Source organism: Octopus sinensis, linkage group LG12, assembly GCF_006345805.1.
Source record: "Octopus sinensis linkage group LG12, ASM634580v1, whole genome shotgun sequence".
Classification (NCBI taxonomy): Eukaryota; Metazoa; Mollusca; class Cephalopoda; order Octopoda; family Octopodidae; genus Octopus; species Octopus sinensis.
Window position 1 is genome coordinate 42,049,131 of NC_043008.1, and position 12,031 is coordinate 42,061,161.

Genomic DNA, 12,031 nt, shown 5'->3' on the forward strand with positions numbered 1-12,031 from the left:
ATATTACAAATTTATCCTCAATATAAAACCATTCTCAACATTGCTGTATTGTTGTTTTGTTGTGTATATCTGTATACATAAATGTATAGTGGTGTCTTGTCTGTCTGATTGTGTGTGTTGGGGTTACTCTAACTCCTCCCACTCCGTCCAACCGATTTTAATCATTTTTGGCACAGAGGTAGATCACATGCCCTGAAGTTCAAATGAGGCCGGAATCTTTCGAAAGCTCGATAATGCCTAGTTGGCATCGATTTTTGTGAGCTCAATCTGGCGTTCGAATGGAAATCCCCATAACGATGTTATCTTTCTTGCAGCTTTTGCAGTTTTTCAGGTGTAAAATTTCAACAAAATCGATAGAATAGTCTTTAAAGATATGCTTATTTAATACAAGGTCAGCTAGTAATTATATATTTCTGAACATAATCATGTGGTTTACATAGTCAGGAGGTTAAGAAGGTGGGATTATTAAATTGCGAAAGTGTTCGGAGATGACAGAAAAAGTCGGATTGCAAGGAAACGAAAAGTTTCACCTTTCGAGTTGAAATCGCGTTTGCGTCAACTTTTGGCTTCGATAAAATACCAGTTATGTACTGGTACGTATTTTATCGAAATACGTACCAGTACACGTACCCTCAAAATACGTTCCCTGTGCTGAAATTGCTGACCTTGTGTATAAATGTGAAATCATTATTATTATTGTTGCTGTTGTTGATGTTGTTGTTCCCATCTGTAGCAGTAATGTTATTAGTTGTGGTTATTGTTGTCGCCAGTCATGTTTCCGTGTCACGCATCGAATTTCGAATTCTTTTATCTGATACAGTCATTAGACTGCGCCCATGCTGGTGCACCACCCTGAAGAACTTTTAGTCTAATCAATATCCCTCACTCCCCCACCACCACCACCACCAGGACTTATTTTTAAAGACCAGGTTCTCTTTTTGCTGAACTACAAGGACGTAAATAAACCAGCACCAGTTGTCAAGCGGTGGTGGAGGAGAAACACAGACACAAACATAAAGACACAAACACACGCGCGCACACACAGGCTCATACACACACAAGCTCATACACATTAGTGTTTATTTGGCCAGTTTCTTTCGGCCAAATAAATACTAACAAGACTTTGGTCGGCTAAAGTACAAGACACTTTGCCAAAGTATCACACACTGGGACTGAACCTGGAACCATGTCGTTGGGAAACAAATTTCTTACATACTACAGGCCTGCGTTATATGTTGAATTTTTTCTCGTAAAAAATGTTTGTGTGCGTGTCTTTTGTCTCCTGGGTCTATAAACAGAAAGGTGAGAGGTTTTCTTTTGTGTTTTTCACGTTTTTAGTAGCAAAACAAAGACAGTTTTTAACACAATATTTTCTTCCTGTTTTCTTTCAATAGAAATCGCTGAGAGGCAAATAGCAAACGACCTCTCACACAAATTAAGGGGAAAAATGAAAATGAATGCAATTACATCTGGGGAAACAAGCATGGAAAAAACACAAGCAAGAAAATTTTAGTGCAAAACACCAACACATTTTACGAAAAACAAAAACTTATATTTCTACAAACAATAACATTAATATGACAAAATTCAGGTACTTTTCTTGAAACCATCAATAATATCAATACTTACAAAAACATTTTGCTAAGCAAAAATATTTCTAAAAGTTTTAATGTCATCAGCGAGGGCATGATGCGACCTCTTCCCTTGCCAGAGTTGCCTCTCTCTAGAGAATTTTAAATATGGACTATCTAATTGAAAGAAAAGCATGCGAACACAATATGTTCAAAAACAACTGTTTCTTCACCTCGGGCCATCACAAAAGTACGACGGAAAGGGAAAGTGACGAATTGGTGTATTCTCAAAAAGCAAAAATAGATTTTGCTTTTACCATTAAAAGAAAAGCCACAGATAACCTTTGTGATACGGAGAATGAGACATGTTATATAGGAATGGCACGTTGTGGTGTATTGTATTGTATTTACAGTTAATTTTAAAGTTATATCTATAGATACTCTATAGAGTTTAGAGCCAGAACTAAACGTTAGGTTTCGTACACGAATAAGTCTGTGTCAACTTTTACTTTCGAATACGAACCATCGTGACTTTCAGTGCTGGGTTCTAAAGTCTATATAATATCCGTAGAGATAACTTGAAAGTGATCGAATCACACAAAAGCATGGACACAGCATTGAATTATAAACCTTTAAAATACTTGATTGCATATTATGGTTGCCAAATGAAATACGGCATCGCTACTAGCAAGTGATATGTATTTACTGTGTTTAATGGTGAGAGAGAAGTGAGGAGACATGACAGACGTCTGTATAAAGGCTGGTCCTTCTGTATACAAGAAAACGAAGCAGAAGAATTGAGGTGAAAGACATTGAAAACAACGTTAACCGTTGTTAGGTTCGTAGCACATATTGATAATGTGTTCAGCCCTTGCGTGTCCGTCAGACGGATGCGATCGAGGACGTCCTTGTATGAAGATTACATCCTAACTACCCACTAATATCATAAACATAATTCCATAATTGTGTATACAGCAGTTACCAGGAGAAAGGCTTTATGAGTAATAGTGTCGGGTGGCAAACGCGACAATTAAACGTGTGACTCTAAAGCTGATTGAAGAACTTTATTCTCCGAGGAGCTAGAAATGAAGTTAAATACTTAATGCAGAGGGAATGAACAGGACCCATAGTGATAGTGAAAGCAGAAACCAGGGGTTACCAATCCAATCCGATGATTAATAGTTTAAGGTACGAAGATGTTTGGAAAATTCGCCTGTTCTTTATCCCAGAAAGCTAATAATGATGGAGGCCCTTTCCTGGTGGGCCATTCCGATCGTTTGCAAGATGGAAAAGAAATCGGGGATGGAAAAGACGCAAGACATTTGAGGGAAGTAAAGGAAAATTTTTTAAAATAAGAGAAGTGTGTACCGAAGCAGAAAGTTTATAGGATAGAGGAAGAGCTCCAACTGAGACGCTCAAATTCAAAACGGTTTCGAAAAATGCTACGGAATGTTCAGTTGATGTATTCGCAATATGAAAACGATAAAGTATGTTGATGAATGGCGAGTTAGATGTACGAATAACAGAATATTTTTAAGAATATACTTTTTACTAAAGACGGCCTTGGATTCTATCTGTGTATATATATAAAAAAGACTGTTCTCTAGAGGATGTAAGCCCTTCAAGATTCGGCAAACAAAAAAACTAAATAAGTAAATGAATGAATAATTAGTTGCGGATGCATTTGATAGCATGAAGTTCATGTCCAAGAATTGGAAGCCAGTTGGAAGAGTTGGCGTCTTTCATTCCACTGGGATACTTTGATAAATTGGCATATTTGTTCTATATATACATGTATATATATACATATATATATATATAATATATATATATATATATTATATATAATATATATATATATATATATATATATACATACATTTATATGTCTGTGTGTCTCTTTATTCTGTATTTTATATCCACTTTTTAATAGTTCCATATAAATATTGTTAAAACGTTTTACTGCCGGGACACATATATACATTATATATATATATATATAATATATATATATATATATATATATATATTATATATATATATATATATATATATTCTGCACTGCTTCCTGTAAATCATTTTAGAACACGGTTTATCGAATGTACGGATGGCTGAAATGGCAATAATAACTTTTTTATTCACGTTGTTACTGTTGTACTTCATATTATTATTATTATTACCAGTAGTAGTAGTAGTAGCAGTAGCAGCAGCTGCGGCAATGTTAGTGGTGGTGATGGTGGTGGTGGTGGTGGTGATGGTGTTGTTGTTGTTGTTGGTGGTGGTGGTGGTGGTGGCCTTGTTGCTACTGCTGATGCTGGTGGTGCCGGTGTATACTGGTAAAAGGAAACGCTGGGAAATAGAAGTGGATAATCAAATGGCGAAGCAGTGACAGAGGAGGAAGGAGAAGGAATTAAGATCGATATCCTAAGCTTAATAAAGATTATATTTCCTTAAAGTCCTTGATAACTCTGCGTGTGTTGAGAGACCTAATTTGTGGCAGAGACCTACATAGGGCAAACAGTAAACTCCATCAGTTCAATAATTTTGTGTTGTCCCTACGCTTGGGTTAACTTCGTTTTCCTTCTCAAGAAGAATCGATAAAATATAGACAAGTAATAGCATATTACTTTTAAATCAATCAATTACAGTTTTATCGTTCTAATTAGTTTAGCGTTAACCAGAAGAAACCAAATCTATATCTCTTCCATGTAGAATACAAGATAAGTTAGTGCCAAGTCGAGGCTATGATGCTGTTTCATTCCTCAGTCGAATTCTTTTTCGCCTCATTCAAGCCTCTGATAATTTCAGTTAATTTAGGAAAATGATATTTCTTCTTATCTCCCCGCCCCATTGAATTGTTTACACTCAGTGTCTCATTGATAATAAATCAGTGCATGGTCTTTCTTTTTTTTTTTTCTTTGGTTTTCTTTTCACGGTTGTTGCTGCTGTTGTTATTCAGCCGCACGTCAGTCCTGTTTTAGCTGACCTGCGTCGAAATACATTCAAATCTTTGACTTGGCCTCCCTCATATTTGTTTCGGACAGTGTAGTTCCCACCCTAGACTATATATGTCCTGTATTTTGTAAGACATTAGCGTGACGCTAGAGGAATATTTGGTAGCTTTTTCTACACAAACAACTGACTGCGTGGGTGTTTCGTCAATGGTTCATTTGTTCTATTGTTCTATACTATAGTAGTAGTAGCAGCAGCAACAGTGGTGCTGGTGGTGGTACTGGCAAAGGTCGTGGTGGGGCTTGGGCTGGTGCTGGTGTTAGTGTGCGGGGGGACGGTGTTGGTATGAGATGGAGGTTGTTGTTGAAATTTGTTCAAATTAGTTTACTGTACTTTTTAATCATTGACTCTATTCTAAACCAGTTTAGGTAGAACTGGTTTTTTCAATTTTCCATTCTAAATAAGAAAACAAACAAAACATTCTTCTTCACTTCACAAAACAACAAGGATTTTGTTTTTGTCTCTCCATACAGAACGGGGAAGTTCATTATTGTAATTTCCAGAACAAAATAAACCACATCCAATCAACAAAAGCCTTTGTCTACGACACCTGGTCTATTTACTTCTCTAATCACAAACAACCGCAACTCGCAAAGCTTGCGGCATGTTGCACTTTATCTAATTTTATTTGGGTTAATAGAAATGTTTAACTAGATGCATAAAAAAACATACAAACATCATTTCAGTGAGTTTATACCCTTATTTAGACAGCAGCTTTAACGAGAGAAATATTCAAGACGACGCTGCTTCTTGTGTTTCATTTGGTTCTTCCTGGTTGAATCGAGTCTGTACTTTCGGATTCGAATCTGGAATCGCATCCGGTTTGGAAGAGTGCTTTGAAGACTTCATCTGACAGGCTAGGAATAAATAAGTCAATAAAGTTGCCTCTCTTAATCAGAAGTATCCATCAATGGGGGATAAAGCTTTTTGGTTTTAGAAAGGTCCACTTCTCATCTACATTGATATTGAAGCTTGAATTGACAGCACAAAAGGGGTTGGATTTATCAATGTGAGTGTTGAAACGATACACAGATATAAAGTTCTCCAGCGGTTCGCAACCAAGAGCCGTAACATAAGATATTGAATATTTACCTGCTGCGAGAGAGAGAGAGAAAGAGAGAGAGAGAAGGAGAGAGAGAGAAGGACAGAGAGAGAAGGAGAGAGAGAGAGAGAGAAATCTAGTTGTAATTAAAAATTCAAGGATACAGCAAGATTCTGGTCTTACGTGAACCACTCAATTCCATTGTCCTTATTTCACCTTTTAACTCTTGCTATTTACAGTCGTTAAACTGCGGCCACGCTGGGGCATGGCCCAGGAGGATTCTAATCAAACGAATCGAGTCCAGAAAATATTTTTTTTTTTTTATAGCCAAGTACTTATTCTATCGTTCTCTTTTGCCGAACCGCTTATTGTAGGAACACCGGCTGGCAAATGCAGATACAGACGCACACACAAACACACACACAAACACAAACAGACACACAAACACACGCACACACACACACACAAACACACGCACGCGCACACACACAAACACATACACGCACACACACGCACGAACATACATACATATGTGTGTGTACGAGTGTGTGTGTGTATCTGTGTATGTGTGTGTGTGTATTTATACTTCCATATTGGCTAATTCTAATGAGCGTAAGGTTTGTTACTTAACAGTCCATTGTATTCTTTACTGGAAACCAATTGGTAAGAGTGGCTGTGATGGATATTTAATACTATACACTTCGGATAATATCTCTCTCCCCCCCTCTCTCTCTCTATATATATATGTATATATATATATATATATATATATATATATATATATATAGCATCTGACCCCTAACCCCTGACTGTGTTATCTCTTTAGATTCTCTTTAATTCATAGCTGATTTCAACAGCAATAAATTAGCTGTTTTACTGGCCAAAGAATAATATTCTCCTCTAGTTCCTAGATGCCTGTAATTAAAACCAGACTTGCCGTCTACTAATTCTTCTGTATAACTAGAACCCTCTTTTTTTTTTTTTTTTTTTTTTTTCTTTTTTCCCTTCTTTCCCTATTTCTTTCTCTTTTCTCTTTTTTCTTTTTCTTCTTCTTATTCTCTTTTTCCTTTTCTCTTCTCTTTTAGTCCCCTTCCCCCCTTTTTTGCTCCCTCCTCCTTTATTTTCTCTCTTTTCTTCTATTCCCTTCCCTTTTCTATTCTTTGCCTCTCTAGAAAGCCCTCAGCCTTTAAAAGTTAAATAGCTACAGCCTCTTGTAAATAGCAGTATGTGATTAAATGTGGCAAATACCTAATCATATAACAAGAATTGATACCTACCTCATTATGTTCAACCATTGATAAATTTATCGCCTGTGAATATGAATTCCTCTTCATTTCTCTGGAAATTTACATCTACACCATTGGAAATTGTGCATCTATACAAAGGATTAATTCACCCTCTCTGTAATGCTAATAAGCAGGAATTGAGACCCACCTCGTTGTGATTAACAATGGATAAATTTGTCTTCTGTGAGTATGTAATCCCTCATCATATCTCTGGAAATTCATATGTGCTCTATGGATTAGGTCACCTTCTCTGTGATGCTATTAAAACTTTTTTAAAATTCTGTGATAAGACTGTACATCATCTTTAAAGAACTTTAATGAACTTTGGAAATCTGTTTATGTTACTTAATTATCTACATTACTTCATGAGTATAGCCTCAACCACTAGGATGTCTAGAGAACTCACATGTATTTTAGCTGATGAGTACGGGACACGTTTATATGCTGTAATTTTTACAACTTTTAATAAAGCCTGTCCTTGTATGAAACGATTGTACTAAAAACCTATCCATTCTTGTTGCTTCTTTCTGGCGTATATATATATATATATATATATAATAAGTAAAAGAGTAGGGATTTTAAATTCGGGCAGATACCTTACGAACAATCTGATAAAATGTAGCTTTTTCTCATCACCATATCGAATGATAGGAAACATTTTGAATCATTTAGAAAAGACACTTAAACTCTCTGCTTCCTTCGAGTTGTAAATCCCGTCTTTGCTCGAAGGATTTCATGTAGAACACAGAACATACTATGGAGACATAATAAGGAATGATGGAGGATTATACAGCTTTTACTATTCATTTATTGAAATTTATTCGTATGAAGGAAATGCTTTTTAGTAAATGAATTTTTAAGGTGTATAACTGTTTAGGTTTACTCCTTACCCATGGCATTCCATCAGATAGTAGATATGTAAATGTTGAGAATGGACATCAGGCCTATCAACTCCTTGAGTCTGAGAGAACGAATGAAGGTTCATGGTTCCAACCACGTCTCCTCTACAACCCCAGTGTCAGCGTCTTTACTTTCATCGTTTAGTTTTTTTTTTCTTTTCTAAACCTAACTTCGAAAGGCCTATTTCTGATATTTATTCGGCTTCGATGTATCAAGTACCAATAATATTCCGATTGATTCATTCGGTTTATGCAGCCACCTCCCTTACACGTGGTGTTTTTGTGTCTAAGAAAGAGATCAATATTTGGTATATCCGTAAGAAATGTTTTACAGTTGTATATCTTTTGTCATGTTACCAAGCCTGTCTGTTTGGTGTCTTTTATTGATCCGTATCTTTCTTTGGAGCTATGTCTTCCGTTTGGCCTGTTTCACTACAAGAATTTATAAAATAACAAAAACTACTTTTCGAAATACAGAAAATCAATACATTAGACAGTAATTTTGTTGAATATTCTCTATTATAAGTTTATTATTTTTGTTTGTTTGTGAGTTTGTTTTTGTTTTCTTTTTCTGCAGAGAATGATGTTGATATAATCTTAATATTGCATTATAGTGGCCAGTATAATACATAATGTTGAGGCAAGCAATACACAACTTTATATCAAACACCCGCTATCTCAGTTTCGAATCTAGTTCGAACTCATTTCACCTAACGATTTCGTTGCAACTGACTCTCAGCAACGTCTAGATTAAACAAACTAAAGAAGAGCTGAAGAACAGAACATATTTATAACGTTAGCACTTATTACCTCCATAGGCGTAAACCACCATTCTAACCATTAAATATATGTCCATATAATCTTGAAGGACTCTAGAACTGGCATTGTTGTTTAATTGTAGGTTGGTTCAAATTGACCATTGCTCAGTGTTGCTCCAGCTGCGACTTGTCTATTTTTAACCAGGACTACCTGAACTGATATTTAAAAAAAATAAAGATAAGGATTATTTTAAGAATATTAGGTTGATATTTCTAGCAGGTCGAGCGACCGCTTAGAGAAAGATTTTAGAGGAAGATAATGGCAAAGTGAGGCAAGCAGAACGAAGGATAGACTATAAGGAATCAAAACTAGCCAAACGTTAAGAAGCATTCTCGCAGACGTTACAGTAATATTTGTTAATAAAATGACACAGGAAGCTAAATATGAACTTAACCGTATTTCAAATAGTTTATCGGATATTTTCTATTATATACTTCAAGCCTGTAATATTCCTGTAATTTTACCAGCTCCTAAAGTATAAGAGAAACTAACTTGAATTGGTACTTGTCTAAATCGAGGAATTTCTTTTGATCGGGATTTTAGGATCGCAGTTAAATCTGAATAACTTTTCTATCGAGAATATATTGTAATATAATTGTGTCTATATAGTTATATAATACTTCACAATAATAGTTGAGATTGATTAACGTTCTAACGTTTATGAGATTCGCAAAGTAAGTCACAAATCGAAGTGAAACATTTTCCAAACTGGAATCAAAATCTAGTAATAAACGCTTTATTTCTGAGGAATTACCGTTGTACTATAGTGACGGGCATTTTCTTTTATAAATTAAATCATTTACATTCACAGAAGATTACGGTAGGATACGAGAAGGGAATTTGAATTTGTGGTCGTCACATTATTATTAGAGTAACTGTTGAAAAGAAGTAGCGGCAGCCATGTTGGAAAATTAAAGAGCTTAGGTTATATTTTATCTTACTCCACTTTGTTTATTATAAATAGCATGAAATCATCTTTCGATTTCAGTGATATTAATTCCACCACGATCATCTAGATCATCTACCACAGAGTTAAATGCTCTCGAGAGGTATCTTGGATTTTCTTCTCTCCACCACGCTTTTATAAAACAAAATTAAAAATAAATTCCTGAAACCAATAAAGTGTAGTTAACGTGAAAATTAAATAAAAGAGGCATTAGTGTATTATTATTAATCCATTATTGTTGATATCCGACTGTAGTTATTCCTCGTTCTTCGGTTTAATAAACAAAACAAAAGACGAACTAATTAAATTACATTTGCAAACTGACGTAAGAACATTAAAAGATCCAACTTGGCAAAGATGAACAAGTTGGCGGATAATCTTGCAGAGAAATAAAGTAAAAACATACTTGCAGTCTTCTGGTTTGATTCTTGCAGGATTTAGCCAACCATAAAATATTGAATATCAAGGTTAAGTCAAGGTTTTAGTGAAGGAAGGTGTGAGTCTTCTTGTTAGCAGATTATTTTCGGTTCGTTCTGAAATTAATATGCATGAAACATTCCAATGCTGTTCTTTGCACATCGGCTTGAAAGTGAAACTGTTGAATTTCTCGCTCTGACAGATATAGATTCTTTGTATTTCGAGTCTTTTACGTATTATTAATTAGATTTTCGTAATACGGCAGCCAAATGTTAGCAAGGCCAACTGATTATTGCATAATTTTTCAATTCTCTTAGGGTGTGAAATTGCTTTGAGTTGTAACAGTTATAAACATGCGCAACACAAGACGCAAACTCGCATAAACCGCTATACATGAAACACATACAGACACGTACATAAATATTCGCACACAAACATGCATATATACCCGTTCGTTCATTATATGCACGCTTATACACAAGAAGATTGATCTGCAAAAACCATACAATAACATGAATTGATGATAGATCGAAGCCTAGAGGCTGCTATAAAACTGTATTTACGTCCGGTTTTCTTGTTTCACATCATTCTACTAACACAGACCTGTTTCTTGTGTTAGATTTAGTTATTCATTCCCATAACATTTCATTTATTCAATTCGGAGATACATTAACAAAATATTCATACAATTCCAGTTCAATTAACATTGCGCTTCCATGTTATTCACGGTTTCTTCCCTTGTCCCTCCCTTCCTCTCTTCCCCTCCCTTCTACTCTCTTTCTATCATTCTATAACTACCTACCTATCTTAATATATTTATGCATGTCTACCCATATATCTTTCTTTGTGTCTTTCTACCTATATATATATTGATTTATCTATCTATTTATCTAACTATATATGTATCTAGCTATCTGTCTGTCTCTCAGTGCATCTATCTATCTATCTATCTATCTATCTATCTATCTATCTATCTATCTATCTATCTATCTATCTATCTATCTATCTTTCTGTCTGTCTGTCTATCTATCTATCTATCTATCTATCTATCTATCTATCTATCTATCTATCTGTTTATCTTTCTGTCTGTCTATCTCTCTGTCTAGCAAGATATTCATCCACCTATCTATCCTATTTTCCTGTATATCAATCAATTTCTTTGTCTCTAATTTTTCTCTCTTTATCTATTTCGCCATCTATCTATCTCTTTGTGTGTCTGTCTCACACTCTCTTTCTCTCTCTCTCTCTCTCTCTCTATCTATCTATCTATCTATCTATCTATCTATCTATCTATCTATCTATCTGTCTATCTACCCCTCGAACTATCTCCCTGTCTGTCTCTCAGTTTTCCCATCTATAGTGATATAATCTATAACTTTCATCCTTTTGTTACCATTTGTAGTGTTTATGAAACATTGGACATATTTTCGAAGCTCCTTCATGTCGAGGCTCACATCTGCCCGAAAATGCCTGAAATTCTTAGTTCTTCGAACCACGGTAAATTGATGTGTCGATTAAACAACGTAAAGGAAGATAAAACGAATTCTGTAATGATTGAAGAGGAGATAAAGTTTAAACATACGGAACACCAACAAACTTATTGACTATTTGTAAAATCCAACAACCAGCCACATCTCATATCTCGATTTCCATTGCGCATCCACACACACGCACCCCCTACACACATATATAAATATGACGGTCTTCGGATATTTGTGGTTTTAATCACTTTTTACAAGTATTTGAAAAACTTTTTATTATGTATCATATAGATGTAATTTTTGAAGCTGAATCCAAATTTCTTATTCATTTATTTCAGAAAGAAATTGAGCAAAAATATTACAGGTGTTGAAACTTTCATAATTTTCAGAATTTTCTGCCAATCAGAAACCAGTGCTTTCACTGCCTCTTCCATCATCGGTGGGCACGATATCGACATATCAAAACATTGTTCCGCAATGGTCGAATTCACTTGGGTAACAGTTGAGCTTCGAACATAAAAGGCTGCAACAAATATTGTAGGTATTTTGTGTGACGTC